At 46.1% G+C, this 17,759-nt stretch overlaps 1 protein-coding gene across 14 annotated transcripts in view; it reads left to right on the top strand.

The window, feature by feature from the left end:
• The window catches only part of PCBP3 (poly(rC) binding protein 3), a 229,948-nt gene that overhangs the window by 81,106 nt on the left and 131,083 nt on the right, over nucleotides 1-17,759 (top strand). For 3 of the 14 annotated variants that reach the window (XM_027548021.1, XM_027548035.1, XM_027548126.1), the window contains exon 2: nucleotides 4,985-5,021. The exons of the other annotated variants lie outside the window; for them this stretch is intronic. The gene's annotated coding sequence lies outside the window, so the exon portion shown is untranslated. The remainder of the gene's footprint in view (nucleotides 1-4,984; nucleotides 5,022-17,759) is intronic. 14 annotated transcript variants of the gene reach the window in all.

A 17,759-nucleotide genomic window follows, 5' to 3' on the forward strand; every position in this document is an offset into this window, starting at 1 on the left:
GCATGTATGTTATGTTTACAGTATGTTGTTGCTGTTCAGTTGCCTAGTCACGTCCGACTCTTTGTGACCCCGTGGACTGCAGCATGTTAGGCCTCCCTGTCCCTCACCATCTCCTGAAGTTTGCCCAAGTTCATGTCCATTGCATCAGTGATGCCACCCAGCCATCTCATCCTCTGATGTCCCCTTCTCCTTCTGCCCTCAATCTTTCCCAGCATCAGCGACTTTTCCAATGAGTGGGCTGTTCCCATCAGATGACCAAAATACTGGAGCTTCAACTTACTTAATGTTTACACTATGCTCTAGTCTATTATGTGTGCAATAGCATTATGTCTAAAAAACAATGTGTACCTTAACTTGAAAATATTTTATTGCTCAAAAATGCTAATCATTATGTGAACCTTCAGCAAGTGGTAATCTTTGTATTGGTGGAGGGTTTGAAATATTGCATGAATTACCAAAATGTGATATAAACACATGAAGTGATCAAACACTACTGGAAAAAATGTCACTGATAGACTTACTTAACGCAGGGTTGCACAAACTTTCAATTTGTTAAGAAAAAGCAAAACAAAACCAATATCTGAAGCACAGTAAAATGAAGTGCAATAAAATGAGGTTGCCTGTACATTGGTTTTTATGTTTTTTGTGTTTTTTTTTTGGTATAGAATCAGTTGCTTTTCTAGATAGAAATCCACTTTGCTATGATATATTTTTTATATTGTATGATTACATATGTTAAATGTAAGAGTTTTGCATCTATATATATGGGGAATATTGGTTTACTTACAGTTTCTTTTTTTTGGGTTTTGGCATCAAGTTAACTCTTGCCTAACAGAAGGATTTGTCTAGTGGTTTCTTACATTCCATCTTCAGGACAAGTTAGTAAGAAACTGCTATTATTTCTTCCTTGAGTATTTCTTCCATTGAAGCCATCTGGATTGGCTATTTTATTGGTAGGAAGATTTTTAACTTGAATACTTATAGAGTTATCTGGTTTTTCTTGAGTGAGTTTTGATAGCTTTATTTTTCTAAGAATTCCATTTATTGGCATGCGATAGTTTCTCACATTCCTTTGTTATATTTATTTTCTTTTTACTGAAGTGAAATTCGTGTCATGCATAATTGATCATTAGAAAGTGTGCAGTTCAGTGAATTCAGCGGTGTCGAGCAGCCACCACCCAGTCTTAGACATTTCAAAGTCAGACTTTTTCACCACCTCAGGGGAATACCACATCCCCATTAAGTAATTACTCTCCATATTCCTTGTTCCCCATAACCTGGAAACTGCTAATTCTCTTTCTATCTCTGTGGATTTACCTATTCAATACAATACCTATTGTATTTCCTGTAAATGGAATTATACAGTATGTGACCTCTGTGATTGAACATAATGTTTTCAAAGTTCATCTGAGTTGTAGCATGTATCAGCACTTCACTGCTTTTTATGGCCACAGAATATTCCATTATTTGGACATATTTGTTAATGGACGTTTGAGTTGTTTCCACATTTTGGCTATTGTCAGTAATGATGCTTTGAACAAGTGTCTGTTTGAGTCTCTCTTTTAGTTCTTTTGGATATATACCTAAGAATAGAATGGCCAAGTCATATGATAATTCCGTGTTTTACTTTTTGAGGAACTGGTAAATTGTTTTCCATTTAGGCTGCACAGTTTTAAATTCTTACCAGTGATAAATGAAAGTGCTTGTTTCTCTAGGTCCTCCCCAACACTTGGATGTATCTTGGGTTGTTATTGCATGGAGTGCTCTCTAAATGCCAGTTATGTGATGGTGGGCGATAGTGTTGTTTGATAGTGCTGTTGTTCCTGTATGTCTTACTAATCTTCTGTCTAGTTGTTTTGATCCCTTTATTATTATGTAATGCCTTTTTTTTTTTACTTCTGATAAAATTCTTTGCACTGAAACCTCATTTTTTCTGATATTAATATAGTCATTCCAACTTACTTTTGATTAGGATTAGAGTGGTACATCTTTTTCCATCCCTTTTATTTTAATCTATTTGTATATTTATTTTTAAAGTGGGTTTCTTATAAATATTGTAGTGAGGTCCTATTTTTTTTATCCAATCTTAAAAATTTCTGTATTTTAACGAGGTTGTTTTAGACCATTTATACATAACAAGGGACTTCCCAGGTAGCGCTAGTGGTAAAAAACCCACCTGCCAGTGCAGGAGATGTAAAAGATGCAGGTTCGACCCTTGGGTCAGGACGATCCCCTGGAGGAGGTCATGGCAACCCACTCCAGTATTCTTGCCTGGAGAATCCCATTGACAGAGGAGTCTGGTGGGCTACAGTCCATAGCGTCACAAAGAATTGGACATGGCTGAAATGACTTAGCACATACTTAATATGACTATTGATATGATTGAACTTAAATTCATAATTTTGCCATTGGTTTTCTATTGGTCCCATGTGCTGTTAGGTCCTCTTGTCCTCTTTTTTTGACTTATTTTGTGTCAAGTACTATTTATGATGAATTGTATCACCTTTACTAGCTTATTAGCTATATCACTACTTCGTTTTTATTAGTTTCTTTGGGATTCATTGTGTATATTCTTATCACTGTCTGTCTTCAAATAATATACAAGTTCACTTATAGTATAAAACCCAACAGCAATATACTTCCATCTCACTTCTCCTGACCTTTATGTTACTTACTGTCATGATATTTTTACTTCTACAGTGCTCTAAACCACACAATACATTGTCATTATTTTTGCTTTATATAGTCCATTATCTTTTAAAACAATCTTATAAATTAAGAAGAAAGCCTCTTATATTTATTCATGAATTTTGTTCCCAGTGCTTTACATTTCTTTCTGTAGATCTAGATTTTCTTCTGATATAATTTTTCTTTTGTATGATGGACTTACTTTAACATTGTAGTTTAGAAGTGTCGGTGATGAATTATTTTAGCTTTTGTTTATTGGGAAAAAAATCTTCATTTTGCTTTTGATTTGAAAGTTATTTTCACTATATATAGTTTTTCAGGTTGGTAGCTTTTTCCTTCATTACTTTGAGATGTTATTTCATTGACTTCTGGCTTGCATTGTTTCTGGAAAGCCCTTGTCCACCACGTCTGTGTTCCTCTGAACATACTTTTTTTTTTTCCCTCTGGTTGCTTTGAAGATTTTCTCTTTGGGTAAGTCAACTATAATATACCTTGAACCTTGATTTTATTTCCTTCATGTTGTCTTCTACTTGGGGATTGTTGACCTTGAATTTATGGATTCATAATTTTCATCAATTTTTGCAAAAAAAAGTCATTATATCTTTAAATACATTTTGTCCCATCCTGTTCTCCACCCCCGCCCCAAGTGTTCAATTACACAAATATTTCAGTGTTTTTAGGGAAGAGGGAATCTTTCCCTGTGTTTCATTTTAGATCATTTCTGTCTTCAGAGATTGTTTTGTCTGCTCACTGACTAATGTTTCCTTTCTAGTGTCTAATGTGATGTTAATGCCATCTAGTGTATTTTTCATTTCAGACGTATTTTTCTTCTCTGTGTGTTTAATTTGGGTCTTTTAAAAAATGCTTTTCATGTCTCTCCTACACGCTATGCTTTCCTCTATCTTCTTGAACATGTACAATGTGTTTATAGTAGCTGTTTTAGGGACTGCGTGTGCTAATTATTTCCTGGGTAATTTCTGGTTCCTTTTCTTATTGATCAACTATCCTCCATATGAGATATATTCTTATGCTTCTTTGCATCCCTGGTATTTTTTAAATGAACAAAAGACATGATTGTATGTTGTTGGGTTATGCCTTTTTATTTACTTTAGATTTTCCTCTTGAAATGGACTCGTTGCTTGGAAAGTTTAGCCCCCATCTACAGGATCGCACAGACACGACTGAAGCGACTTAGCAGCAGCAGCACCTAGTTGCCTGTGCTCTCCCAAGTGCCCGGCCCAGTGGTCCCTGTGTCGTAGGTTCCCTGGTCCAGTTGGTGGGAGTGAGGTCCACTCCTGAGGCTGTGCCAGTGATGGCGACACTTTGTTCTGCTTCTTGCTGTCACGTGTTCCCTGGCCTCAGTTACACAGGTTGACCAGTGTCCTGGTGAAGAGTCAGGTGCATCCCCACTGGTCTCAAGAGCACGTCTTAGCTCTCTCCTTTCTGGTCTTCTACCCTGCTGGTTCTCGCTGCCGTTGCCTCCTTGAACCTCAGCTGTTTCCTCACCTCAAGACTCCCCTGACTCTGCCTGGGTCCGCCTTCTGGCGCCATGGCCTTGAAACCTTCCCAGCTGTCCTCTGTGCAGCCAGTATGCATCCCATGTGTTTCCCCCTCAGGCTCCTTGTTCTGTGCTGCCTGTTGTCCCACCGCTGAGCACCTGTCTCATGTCTTCTGTCTGTTTCTTCATTGTTTGAGGCTGGAGAGTCCACCTGGTTCCTCCTCGCTGTCATGCCAGAAGTGGATGTCTCCTGAGTTCCACTAGCCTTCAGTCCTCCCTGGATGAATGCTCCAGGGCTCCCTGAGGAGTCGCCTGAGCAGAGCTGTTTACCTGCCGGGGAGTCTGCACAGGCTGGGCTCCAAGGTCCTGCTCTAAGGCACAGCATTCTTCAACTTGGAGCTGAAACCATGTGGGTGGGGATTGCGGTGGGGGGTCCTGTCTACACCTCACTGCGCTCTTCTCCTTGCTGCTTGCCACAGACCTCAAGGGCTGTAGGAGTCAGTGCCACCCAGACTTCCACCAGGGTTAGGACTGTGGGCCAGGGTTCAGGGGAGACTGCACTCTGAGTGGTTACTGGTGTCTTTCAAGTTCCAGACTCAGTTTAGAATCCAACCATCTTTCACGGAATTCTTTTTCCTGGAGACTATCTTTGGCCTTCTAAATAACTGACTCATGGCTACATTCTTTTAAAACATTTATTTAGTTTGATAAAATTTGATATCTAAGATGATGGAGCATCCTTTGAGTTATTTTCTGCCATGATTTCCAGTTATAATAATTTTTTTAACCTGTTTACAGGGCTGCCTACAGAGGGAAGCTCTTCACATGGTTCCATGTAAGTAGCGCTTCTTGTGATGCCTTTGGAGAGGTACGTCTTTAAACTGAGTGATTCTTCCCACATCAGTTGAGTTGTGAAGTCTTGCTTACATATGAAGCCATGTGTCTTGCTGACTCTCCTTGTGGCCTGGCCTCAAGTCCCACAAGGGCCCCATCACAGGTCAGGTGCAGCATCCTGTCAGTGGTGTGTGTCATTTCCCTCTGGTTTCTGGAGAGCCAGCATGTTAAAAGAGGTAGTTTGCTTCTTTTCTAAAAACCTTCTCCAGAGTCACCTGACTACACTGTCCAGCAGGGGCCTGAGAACCAGTTGTTAGCCTGGGCCAAGCAGATAGTGCCTTTGTCCCAGGTTCTAGCAGTGACCAGTGTGCACTGTGGCCGTCATGGTGTCACGTCCAGGCCCCAAGGACATTTCTTTGTGGCTGTGACTCCAGTTGTGCAAAACTACCTTAAAAGGATTCCTTTTAGATTTATCCTTAAGATGCCTTCATTTTTCTAAAAGTTTTCAGTGGCCTTGCTGGGAAGGCTGCTGTGGTCATGCTGGCGGCTGCTCTGTGCCCGTTCTGCTCCTCCGAGCCCCTTGCCTTGCCCTGGGGGGTGGTGCTGTCCTTCAGTTCACTTTCCAAGGCTTGGGAGGCAACATCACTGGTCACTGTGCTTGTCGGTGGTGAGATGGGGCTCTGAGGTGAAGCCTCTGACCTCATGAGCTCACATCCACTCATATCCAGCGATGGCAGGATAACTGGGAGCTGCCTTGATGACAGAATGTGGGCTCCAAACTTGGTATCTGCCCTTTTTGGTGACCTTCACCACAGCTCCGAGTGGTCCTGAGCTCACCCGATCTGGATCAGAGAGCGCTAGAGCGCCACTATGACCTTCTGGGGCCTGCTGCCAGCAGCCCCCTCGGGAGACATGAGAGACAGGGGCAAGGAGTCAGAGAGCACGTGCACAGGGGGCTTTGGGCTGGTGGGTAACCAGATGAACAATATTTGAGGAGAAAAGTTCTTAGGTTACAGATTGCTTGAGCAAAGACCTTGATGCATTTGTTCAGCAAATATTGACAGAATGCCTGTGATGGGCTGGGCATGCTTCTGGAATCACAGCCTTCTTTATTACATTCTCGTGGGGCCTATAAAACATACGAGTAATAAGTGTGCCGGGTGGTGACGCTTTCTGGGGACGAACAGAGAAGAATTGGGGTCTGGAGGCACTGATGGGTGGTCAGAATAGCCCTGGGAAGGAGCATCTGAGCAGAGCCTTGGAGGAAGCATCAGAACCAGCCCTGTGGGTGGTGGAGGGGGAAGGGCTCCAGGCCTAAGGGAGCCGAGAGCATGAAGGGGCGGGGCCGGGGAGGAGGGCAGGGCAGACACATCTCTGTCCTTGATAGCTGTGCTGCTGAGCGTGGGAGCAGGGAGCTGGGTGGTCTTTTTTCCTCTGTGTGTTGAATTGTTTCAGACTAAAGCTGTTATAATACCTGGTTCTTAGAGGACATCCAGATCCCTGCTGGCGTGGGACCAACTTTGTAATTGTATAAATCTGGATCTAATTTTCACAGAAATCTCCAAGGAAAGGCTTGTGGAACTCAGGCATATAAACAGCACCCTGTGTGTGCTGGGCCTCTCTCCCCTGGACTTTGCTGTTGCCCACATATCTACCCCGGCATGCAGGAAACGTTGGTTCAGACCCGGCCACCAGTTCTGGACACAGCAGCATGCTTGGGTGGGCGAGCTGGCCAGGCACCTCCCTGTCCGCGTGTGCACAGCCCATGGGCCGAATGTGGGCGCTGAGGATGCCAGCACCCCGGCAGAACGGTGGCTCCAGGGACTGTGGCTTATTTGGGGGCTCCCCTGAGGCTTGGCTAAGGCAAGGCGCAGGTTTTTCATAGGGTACCTGTCCTTCTGTGGGTAGGGAGGGAACCGTTAGGAGCTCTGAGCTGGTTGGAACAGATATGTCTGTCTCTGGTGAAGCCGCCTGCGTCTTCCTGTGGGATCCAGGGGGCTGACGAGCCAGAACGGAGCTCATCTGCCCCGGATGTTTCCCAGGGGACGGTGGCCCAGGAAGAATGCGGTTTTCCATTTGCACGTCTTTTGAGAACTTAGTGCCGTGGAGCAGCTGCAGATGGGCCTTTTTCTGTCTCCGTGCGCTTGCGCTCAGACCCCGCTGGGCCCCTGACCCGCTTTGTTCCACAGGCACTTGGCTCCCCGCCGGGCTGGAGACTGGGCCATCGACCGCTCTAGGATCAGGGAATTAAGGAATCATGATCACAAACATTTGGTGACATTTTATTCACTCTAGTCTTTTATTCTTCATGATACTGAGAATGATTATTTGCTTTCAAACTCGCCCCCGCCCCCCTCCCCGCATTAAATTGACTACCTTCACTACACAACTGGAAAATATGGAAAAGAACTTTAAAACTCACCAACAACGAATACAGACGGCCCTGCCACGGGACTCCTCCATCAGGGCCTCCCCGCACTCCATGTCCTTCTTGGTTACCCCTCCGCCTTCAGCCTATGGTTCACAGGGCAGCCCTGTACACAGACACCCGGTCCTTCCTGTCCGGCCTCTGTCCTGCTGCTGCCAGGGACCAAACGGCCCTAAGACTGATCAAGTACCTCACCCTGCCCCGACTCCTAGAAGGTTTGCTTTTATCTGAGGCCCTTATTGTGCCTCCAACCTTTCTTCTTCCGCTTTCTCCTGTCATCAGCTTTCAGCCTCAACTGATGAAGGCGCCTGGTGATCCAGGGAGAGAAGTAAGACGGTGGAAAGCCTGTTTAAGACTCGGCCCCTCCCACAATGAGACACACCCCTTCCCCACCCTGGCTGAAGACTGGAGGGTGAAGCAGTGGCCAGGGACATGCAGAACAGACGATCCCAAGCGGGAAGTATGGCCACACTCAAGTGGGTTATGGAGCCGGTGACCCCAGTTCCAGCTCTGTTGGCCCCCGGAACAGCAGGAACCTGGGGTGGGCTTTTGGGAGCAGGCAGGGCTTTTCTTCTAGTTCAGTCGGTAAAGAGGTAAAGAATCTGCCTGCAATGCAGGAGACTCGGGTTTGATCCCTGGGTGGGGAAGATCCCCTGGAGAAGGAAATGGCAACCCACTCCAGTATTCTTGCCTGGAGAATCCGATGGACAGAGGAGCCTAGTGGGCTCCAGTCCATGGGGTCGCTAAGAGTCTGACATGACTTCACGTTCACTTTCACTTTTCACTTTCATGCATTGGAGAAGGAAATGGCAACTCACTCCAGTGTTCTTGCCTTGAGAATCCCAGGGACGGGGGAGCCTGGTGGGCTACCATCTATGGGGTCACACAGAGTTGGACATGACTGAAGCGACTTAGCAGCAGCAGCTAGCGACTATATGTATGTGTGTATGTAAGGGGACACCTTAGGGCTCTGCCATTTGGATGGAGGAGCAGGAAGATGGGGCTCCCGGAGGAGCTGGTGGGCTGTTCCCTGCTGTGTTTGAGGGGTCAGATGGCCACGGATCCCTGGCAAGAGTCTGGAGGTGAATCAACAATAAGTACACAGAAAATTATGGGAGGCCATCCTTTATTCCAGGACTCGCATGTCCAGGAGGGAGGTGCAGTGTGAGGAGTGAACTGCCTGTGGTCCCGGCTGGATGGTGGACGGAGGTGTAACACTTAGAGGGATGGGGAGAGGGAGGGGTGGAGGCAGCTAGTGGATGACACACAAGATCCTGGCTTCAAGAAGAGCCATGCAAACTGATCGTTAGAACTGGGGAGAGAAATAGCAAGAGGGTAAAAGATAAAAGAGCAAGAGCCTATGGGGCCGAGGTGGGGAGACGGCAGGCGACACTGTAACCTTCGGCTCTGTGGAACTCTAACTTTCAAAACTAGGTACATTTGTAATTTTGTTAAAAATAAAATGTAAAGGGTTCTACAGCAAATACTATTTCACACACACACACGCGCGCGCGCACACACACACACACACACATATACACACACAACAAAAGCAGCCTTCTACCCGACTCAGCCTCCGCTTCTGCTGGGGCCAAGCACCATGGCCATCTGGCCCTCCCAGCAGGGCTGCGTCTCTGCTCCGTCATGTGGCCTCTGCCTCGCCGAATCTGGTGGAAAATCTTTCTCCTTGGGGAGCTGAGCGCTGCAGCTTCTTACGTTGTATCCTTTCACAGGCTCCAGGACCCCGTGCCCTCTCGGTTTTGCATGTTTGCTGTGTGTCACTGCCTCCTCCCCCCTTGCCCCCACGCGTGACTGTCACAGCATCTTGGTGCTCAGAGGGGACCCTGCTGATGGCGGTGCTCGGGGGCTGCGGGGGCTAAGCCTCTACTGAGATTTAGCTGAGTCTGCTCTATTTCACTCCAGGCTTCACCGCTGGGAATAAGTGGCATGCACATTTCTGCGCCCTGCTTTCAAATGGAGTGGTGTACCACAAAATGTTCCAAGTTACCATTTGAAAACGTTATTTTTAAAAAGTTGTGCAGTTTCCACTATAGGGATATAGGTATTATTTTGTTAAATCACTCCCTTTCTGTTCAGTGTGTTTGGACTGTTTGCAGATCCGTCGCTAGAGCCAGTAGTCATGAGGCAGACATCCTGTGCGTCAGTCGGCCCCCTTCCCAAGGCAGTATGGCGGTGTTCATCCCTGTGCAACCCAGGTCAGAGGAGACAGACGTTTTAGAAGGGGTGTAATGTGCGACTGCCCAGTTGCTCTCAGTTGGTGAATTACAGCAGCCTGAGAGCTTGGGCTCCCAGCCCCTGAAAACCCTGGGCTTTATGCATCTCCCAAAGCAGAAACACACCCAGTATAAGCAGTTGAGCCTCTCTAGAGCATGTGGCCCTCCTCAAGTGTGAGCATCCTTGTGCACTGAGGACATTCAGCGTTCATGTTCCAGGCTTTTGTTTTCCCTGGAGCCATTCACCTTTTAATCTGATGTCGGCCATTTGGTGCTGTCTATCAATATGCTACTCTGTGACATCATCTTCTATGGTGTTTGCATTAGGAGAATCCTTTCCCAGCCTGAAATGTGGGTAGTCACTTGTGTTTCCCTTTCTGCTTTTACTTTTTGCTTTGACATGTGCAGTCCACTTGAGATTTAATTTGATGTATGGTATTTGTTGTTCATTTGCTAAGTCATGTCTGACTCTTTGCGATGCCATGGACTGCAGCATGCCAGGCTTCCCTGTCCTTCACCATCTCCCAGAGTTTGCTCAAACTCATGTCCATCGAGTCGGTGATGCCATTCAACCATCTCGTCCTCTGTTGTCCCCTCCTCCTCCTTCCTTCAATCTTTCCCAGCATCAGGGTCTTTTCCAATGAGTTGGCTCTTTGTATCAGGTGGCCAAAGTTATGTTATTAGGTGAATATATAATTTGCTTACAAATATTGAACAATTAAGTTGCTTGCAAATGTTGAAAACACTATTTGTTGAAAATTACGTCATTTTCCCAATGGTTTGTTTTGCTACTTTTGTCCTATTTGAAAATATTGCATATACTAGTATCTGTTTCAGAATTCTCTGACTGATCTGTTTGTTCTTGTGCCAGTTGTTTAATTGCTAAGTCGTGTCTGATTCTTTTGTGACCCCATGGACTGTAGCCCGCCAAGTTCCTCTGTCCGTGGGATTTCCTAGGCAGGAATACTGGAATGGGTTGCCATTTCCTTTACCAGGGGATCTTCCTGACCCAGGGATAGAACCCACATCGCCTGCATAGGCAGGTGGATTCTTTACTGCTGAGCCACCAGGGAAGCCAGTACACTGATTTAATTTAGTTTCATGGTATATTTATTTTGGTTATTCTTGGCTACTCAATTTCTAGGTGAACTTTAGGATGATTTTTAAACCCCAAGCTAATCAGATTGGGGTTTCATTTCAAATGGATCAAACCTATAATTTAAATGATAGACAGCTGGTATTTTAGCAATATTCAGCTTCTAAAAGAGGAAGATATTCTGTTTCTTCATTGATTCCCTAATTAGCCTTCAGTTATATTTTATAGCTTTTTTGCTGTATGTTTTCTCTTTTGAGCTCTTTCCTGACTTATATTATCTACTTATTGGAATTGGAAGTTTCCTATTACATTCCTCTAATATTTAATAATGTATAGGAAAGCTATCAGTTTTTTTGTATTTGCACACAGCCATGCTTTTACTTGCAGTGGGTTTCTCAGCTGAGTTTTGACTCATTCCTAAGTTGACCCGAATGCTCCTTCACCGTGAAGCGTGCTTGCGGCAGCTGGCTGTCCGGTACATGGTGTTCATCAAGTTACACACATTTCCTTCTGTTGCTCTTCTATTAAATTTTTTTTTGAAATAAAAAATAAAAGTTACGGTTTACTGAATGTTCATTGCTGCCATTAAGAGAGTCATAGGATTGTCTCCTTTTATCTCTTAACAAAGAGAATTACATCAATGAAATTCCAAGTGTTGATTGTTGGAATAAATCCTGTTAGGTCTTCCTGATACTTTTAAATCTCTTCCCAGTTGTAATACCTTTTCAGTATCTTATTTCGGCAAGAATGGGGGTTAGTAATAAGGTTAGGACTTCCCTGTAGCACAAATGGTAAAGAACCTGCCTGTGATGCAGGAGACCAGGGTTTGATCCCTGGGTTGGAAAGTTCCTCTGGAGAAGGGAATGACAATCCACTCCAGTGTTCTTGCCTGGAGAATTCCATGGACAGAAAAGCCTGGTGGGCTACAGTCTGAGGGGTTGCAAAGAGTCGGACACAACTGAGCAACTAACACACACAATAAGGTTAGGGCTGGAGCTAAGATTAAAGGATTGGGGTTGTGTGAGCAGTAGTTACTGTAGAGGTTAGTGTGAGGGTTAGGATCAGGGCCAGAGCCAGGGTGGCCTGCTCTGTAAGTTTCTGTGTTGGACCCAAGGGAGAAAGGCCCTGGGCTTTAGGAATACAGGCTTCATCCTGAGGGGGTCCACACAGAGCGGTGATTATGGAGAGTAGCAGCCAAGCCCACGGGGACAGGACTCTGCTGGAACACAGAGCACCCCAAACACGATATTGTTGTTCAGTCATTAAGTTGTGTCCAACTCTTGGCCACTTCACAGACTGCAACACGCAAGGCCTCCCTGTCCTTCACCATCTCCTAGAGTTTGCCCAAGTTCATGTCCATTGAGTCAGTGATGCCATCCAACCATCTCATCCTCTGCCACCCTTTTCCCAAACACGATGGCTTTGACCAGATTTAGTCAAAGTCAATTCCCTTGGCTGTAACAGGTCTGGGATGGGTGGGCTAGGCTCCACGAGGCCCCCTGACCAGAGACCGTGCCCACTCCATACTCTGGTGTCCTGTCACTCTGTGTGCTCCTTCCTGGCTCTGTTGTCTTGACCTCTAGCTGCACTGAGTCATCTGATGGGAAGGAGAAGTGTTGAGATGAAGTGAAGAAGTGAAGTCGCTCAGTCGTGTCTGACTCTTTGTGACCCCATGGACTGTAGCCTACCAGGCTCCTCTGTCCATAGGATTTTCCAGGCAATAGTACTGGAGTGGATTGCCATTTCCTTCTCCAGGGGATCTTCCCAACCCAGAGATTGAACCCGGGTCTCCCACATTGTACGCAGACGCTTTACCGTCTGAGCCACCAGGGAAGTCCTGTTGAGATGGAGGGCAGGCAACTACTTTTAGGGACCAGAAGCCTGAGTTACACCCACTGTCACAGTCCACAGGACCTCTGAACACCAGCAGTGTTCATGGGACCAAGTGCATTCCTGCAGTGGTGTGAGGATGGCTGTGTAGCAGCAGCGGTACCTGGGCAGGTGTGTGCTAGGGTGTGGTGCAGGACCCGCAGCCCCCGAGGCTGGGCTAGCCCCATGCAGCCATGGTTCCTGCTCTGAGAGGGCAGGAAGGAGTGCAGCCCATATGGGCCTGGCCCAGCCTCCCGAGGTTCTGACTGGCCCTTCATCCCGAGGATGCCTCACAGGCCTGGCCGCTCTCCTGAGCGCGGACGGAAACAAAGGGCCTCGGTGTTGTCTTCTGGTCCTGCGGCGGCCTCAAGGCACCATTCCCTCCCTCCTTCTTGTTCTTGGCTTTCCTTTCTCTTTCCTTGGCGTGTGTTCATTCTGGGCTCCTCTGGTGAGTGCTGTCGCCCCAGAGCAGCCTGGCATGAAGGGGCTGATGCCTTTCCAGGAGAGGACTCACTCCTTCCCCCGCTGCCTGCCTCGTGGCTGGGCCGTCTGGTGGCCCCGTAGAGACAGCGATGGATCTGGAGCTGTGTGGCTGGCTAGGGATGGCGTGTGTGGCTGAAGGATTACTCGCTCCCAGGTACATCTCAGACGAGCGGGAGCCAGCCTCTATGCATCCTGCGCACGCAGTGCACGCCCGCAGCTTCACCCGCGCTTCGGCGAGTGGGTCCATTGTGCCCAGGTGTGAAGGGCTGTGCCCCACTTTAGCCCCTGCTTGGGTGGCCTGGTGTTTTCTGCCCTGGGGAGTGCCCTGCACAGTCATAGCGGCCAAAGGTGCTTCTAGCTCTCTGGTTAAACACACTCATTCTGCTTACTCAGGCCCCCGTATTCTTCCTCTGAAATTTCCGTGGCACTTAGGGGTTATACCATTAGGTATGCCCTTCACACTCCCAGGCACTTTGTCTTCTCTTTGGACATGAGGGGTGAGCACTGGTGAGCTCCATTTATACCAAGCTGGAAAGAGGTTTTCAGTGAGGGCTTTCACCTTTTCCAAGAGCTCTGGCCATTTCAGTCTTTTGGGGCCTAAACCTATCACTGGGCAGCTTTGTTCACCCTGTAGTTGGGTCCACGTGCTAGATTTTGGCCTCCTGTCTCTGGCTCTGCACATAGCACGCTGGTCATGAGAGGCCTCAGGACCCCCGAGCCTCCGTGGGCTGTCTGTTTGTGCAGATCCAGGGCCCCAGGCCAGACCGGCTGGCCAGAGCACAGCTGCTCCAGGGTGCCGGGCAGTCAGCTCCTCTCATCGTCCCTGGTATTCATTTGGCAGAGTGGGGTGTAAATTATGGAAAGAGAACCTTCCACTAGGAGCCTGCCTGGGCTGGTGGAGTCAGCCTGGGGATCTGGTTTTCTTCCAGCCTTTCTCCTGGATCACCCCGTGACCGTGGCACCTTGCCAGGTCTTCGTCCATCTGTGCTGTTTCTCCATCTGTGAGACGGGATCTCCTTATCTGTCCTGCCCAGTCCCAGAGAAGGAGATTCAGCTGTTCAGGCTTCCACAGAGAGGGTAGGGGCGTTGGGGTCTTTCCAGGGGTACGCATATGACCACATGAGAAGACAGCCCCAGTGCTTGCTGTGTTCCAGGAGAAGCTCCTCCACGGTATCTGAGTATCCTATTTCCAGTGAGGACACTGGCATCAACACCAGAGCGGAGTCCAGAGCTCCCTTTTCAGAACCCCTGGAACCCTTCACTTCACCACTATTAAGTCCTAGGAATTCAGACTTCAAGTCTTATGGCCAAGTTACCTTCCAGGAAACTGGGCCATTTTCCATTTTCACCAGTAGTTTTAGAGTGCCTGTTAGAGCCCAAGGTAACACTGTTCACTGGCACAAAACATGTTTCTTTTTTGTTTTTTCCTCTATCAGTGAAGTTGAAGTTTTTTAAAAAATTATAGTTGATGTGGAATTTGTGTTCATTTCTGCTGTACAGCAACGTGATTCAGTTATACATACACATTTAAAATATTCTTTTCCATTGTGGTTTATCACAAGATACTGAGTACAGTTTTCTATGCTATACAGTAGGATCTGGTTGTTTAACCATCCTATATATACAGTAGCTTATAATCTGCTAACCCCGCCTCGCACTCCATCCCTCCCTCACATCCCTTGACAGCCACAAGTCTATTCTCCGTGTCCACAAATCTTTCTGTTTCATAGATAGATTCATTTGTGTCATGTTTTAGATTCCACATATAAATGATATCATATGGTATTTGTCTTTTTCTTCCTGACTTAATTCAGTCAGTATAAAATCTCTAGTTGCATTCAGGTCCTGCAAATGACAGAATTTAGTTCTTTTTATGGCTGACTAATATTCCATTGTATATATGTACCACATCTTCTTTATCTGTTTATCTGTTGATGGACAGCCAGGTTGTTTCCATGTCTTGACTATTGTGAAATAGTACCGCTATGAACGTAGGGGTGCCTGTACCTTTTTGAATCAGAGTTTTGTCTGGATATATGCCCAGGAGTGGGATTGCTGAATCATATGGTAGCTCTATTTTTAGTTTTCTAAGGAACCTCCACACTGTTTTCCATAGTTGGTACACTGTACCAACTTAAATTTCCACCAACAGTGTAGGAGCATTCTGTTTCTTCCACATCCTCTCCAGCATTTGTTATTTGTAGAGTTTTTAATGCTGGCCATTTTGACTGGTGTAAGGTGGTACCTCGTAGTTTTGATTTGCATTTCTCTAATAATTACAGATATTCAGCATCTTTTTATATGCCTATTGGCCATTTTTATTCTTCTTTGGAAAATTGACTCCAAGTCTTCTGCTCATTTTTTGATTGGGTCATTTGTTTTTTTGTTATTGAGTTGTATGAACTGTTTGTGTATTAGAATTTAAGCCCTTGATGGTTGCATGTTTGCACATATTTGCTCCCAGTCCATAGGTTGTCTTTTCATTTTATTTTTGGTTCCCTTTCTGTGCAAAGGCTTGTATGTTTCGAGGAGGGTGGCGCCGCTGTTTGCATCACAGACTTGCTTCAGCTGGCGGAGCAGATGGTGGTTGCCTTGGTCCTCAGCAAGGAACAGAATGTATGGACACCGTGAAACTGCGTCCTGAGATCACTTTAAATTTGGATCATCATTTAAATACTTTAAGTGATCTTTTCTTGTTTCACTTTGCTCATGACACTTCATTAGCTATCTGATCATTTTTGTATCTGAACTCATCAAGTAAAATATACAGAGAGGCCCAGCACTTGGAGAGGCTGAAGTAAGATACGGTGGGAGCTGAAGGAGCTGCAGGCCTAGCTGCTTGCCCATGCCAGCAAGGCTCTTCCATGTAGTAGAGTCCATGGTTTATAAGAAGAAAAAATTTTCTCTATCAGCTCCACTTGGAAAAATTTTGAACTACCAAATCTTCATACAAACGCTTTCTCTATTCACTGTGAAAAAAATTGTTTAATTCAGGCGGAGAACAAGATGGCAGAGGAGTAGGTGGACGTGGAGTACATCTCTGTCCATCAGGAATACACCTTCAGACACAGAAGTGCATGCAAGATACCAACTGAGAGCAGACAGGAGTACCTGACCAGCAGAAAAGAATGTATAGGCCCACATAAAACTTGAGATCAAGCCCCGAGACTTTGGAGTGGGAGCACTGACACCAAAACCCTAGACTACCAAAGAACTAACCCTCAGTTCAGTTCAGTTCAGTCGTTCAGTCATGTCCAACTCTTTATGACCCCATGAATCGCAGCACGCCAGGCCTCCCTGTCCATCACCAACTCCCGGAGTTCACTCAAACTCATGTCCATCGAGTCAGTGATGCCATCCAGCCATCTCATCCTCTGTTGTCCCCTTCTCCTCCTGCCCCCAATCCCTCCCAGCATCAGAGTCTTTTCCAATGAGTCAACTCTTCGCATGAGGTGGCCAAAGTACTGGAGTTTCAGCTTCAGCATCATTCCCTCCAAAGAAATCCCAGGGCTGATCTCCTTTAGGATGGACTGGTTGGATCTCCTGGCGGTCCAAGGGACTCTCAAGAGTCTTCTCCAACACCACAGTTCAAAAGCATCAATTCTTGTGCACTCAGCTTTCTTCACAGTCCAACTCTCACATCCATACATGACTACAGGAAAAACCATAGCCTTGACTAGCCGGACCTTTGTTGGCAAAGTAATGTCTCTGCTTTTGAATATGCTATCTAGGTTGGTCATAACTTTCCTTCCAAGGAGTAAGTGTCTTTTAATTTCATGGCTGCAGTCACCATCTGCAGTGATTTTGGAGCCCCCAAAAATAGAGTCTGACACTGTTTCGACTGTTTCCCCATCTATTTCCCATGAAGTGATAGGACCGGATGCCATGATCATCGTTTTCTGAATGTTGAGCTTTAAGCCAACTTTTTCACTCTCCTCTTTCACTTTCATCAAGAGGCTTTTGAGTTCCTCTTCACTTTCTGCCATAAGGGTGGTGTCATCTGCATATCTGAGGTTATTGATATTTCTCCTGGAAATCTTGATTCCAGCTTGTGCTTCTTCCAGCCCAGCGTTTCTCATGATGTTCTCTGCATAGAAGTTAAATAAACAGGGTGACAATATACAGCCTTGACGTCCTCCTTTGGAACCAGTCTGTTGTTCCATGTCCGGTTCTAACTGTTGCTTCCTGACCTGCATATAGGTTTCTCAAGAGGCAGGTCAGGTGGTCTGGTATTCCCATCTCTTGAAGAATTTTCCACAGTTTATTGTGATCCACACAGTCAAAGGCTTTGGCATAGTCAATAAAGCAGAAATAGATGCTTTTCTGGAACTCTCTTGCTTTTTCGATGATCCAGCAGATGTTGGTAATTTGATCTCTGGTTCCTCTGCCTTTTCTAAAACCAGCTTGAACATCTGTAAGTTCATTGTTCACGTACTGCTGAAGCCTGGCTTGGAGAATTTTGAGCATTACTTTACTAGGGTGTGAGATGAGTACAATTGTGTGGTAGTTTGGGCATTCTTTGGCATTGTCTTTCTTTGGGATTGGAATGAAAACTGAACTTTTCCAGTCCTGTGGCCATTGCTGTGTTTTCCAAATTTGCTGGCATATTGAGTGTAGCACTTTCACAGC

Source organism: Bos indicus x Bos taurus, chromosome 1 (assembly GCF_003369695.1).
Source record: "Bos indicus x Bos taurus breed Angus x Brahman F1 hybrid chromosome 1, Bos_hybrid_MaternalHap_v2.0, whole genome shotgun sequence".
Classification (NCBI taxonomy): domain Eukaryota; kingdom Metazoa; phylum Chordata; class Mammalia; order Artiodactyla; family Bovidae; genus Bos; species Bos indicus x Bos taurus.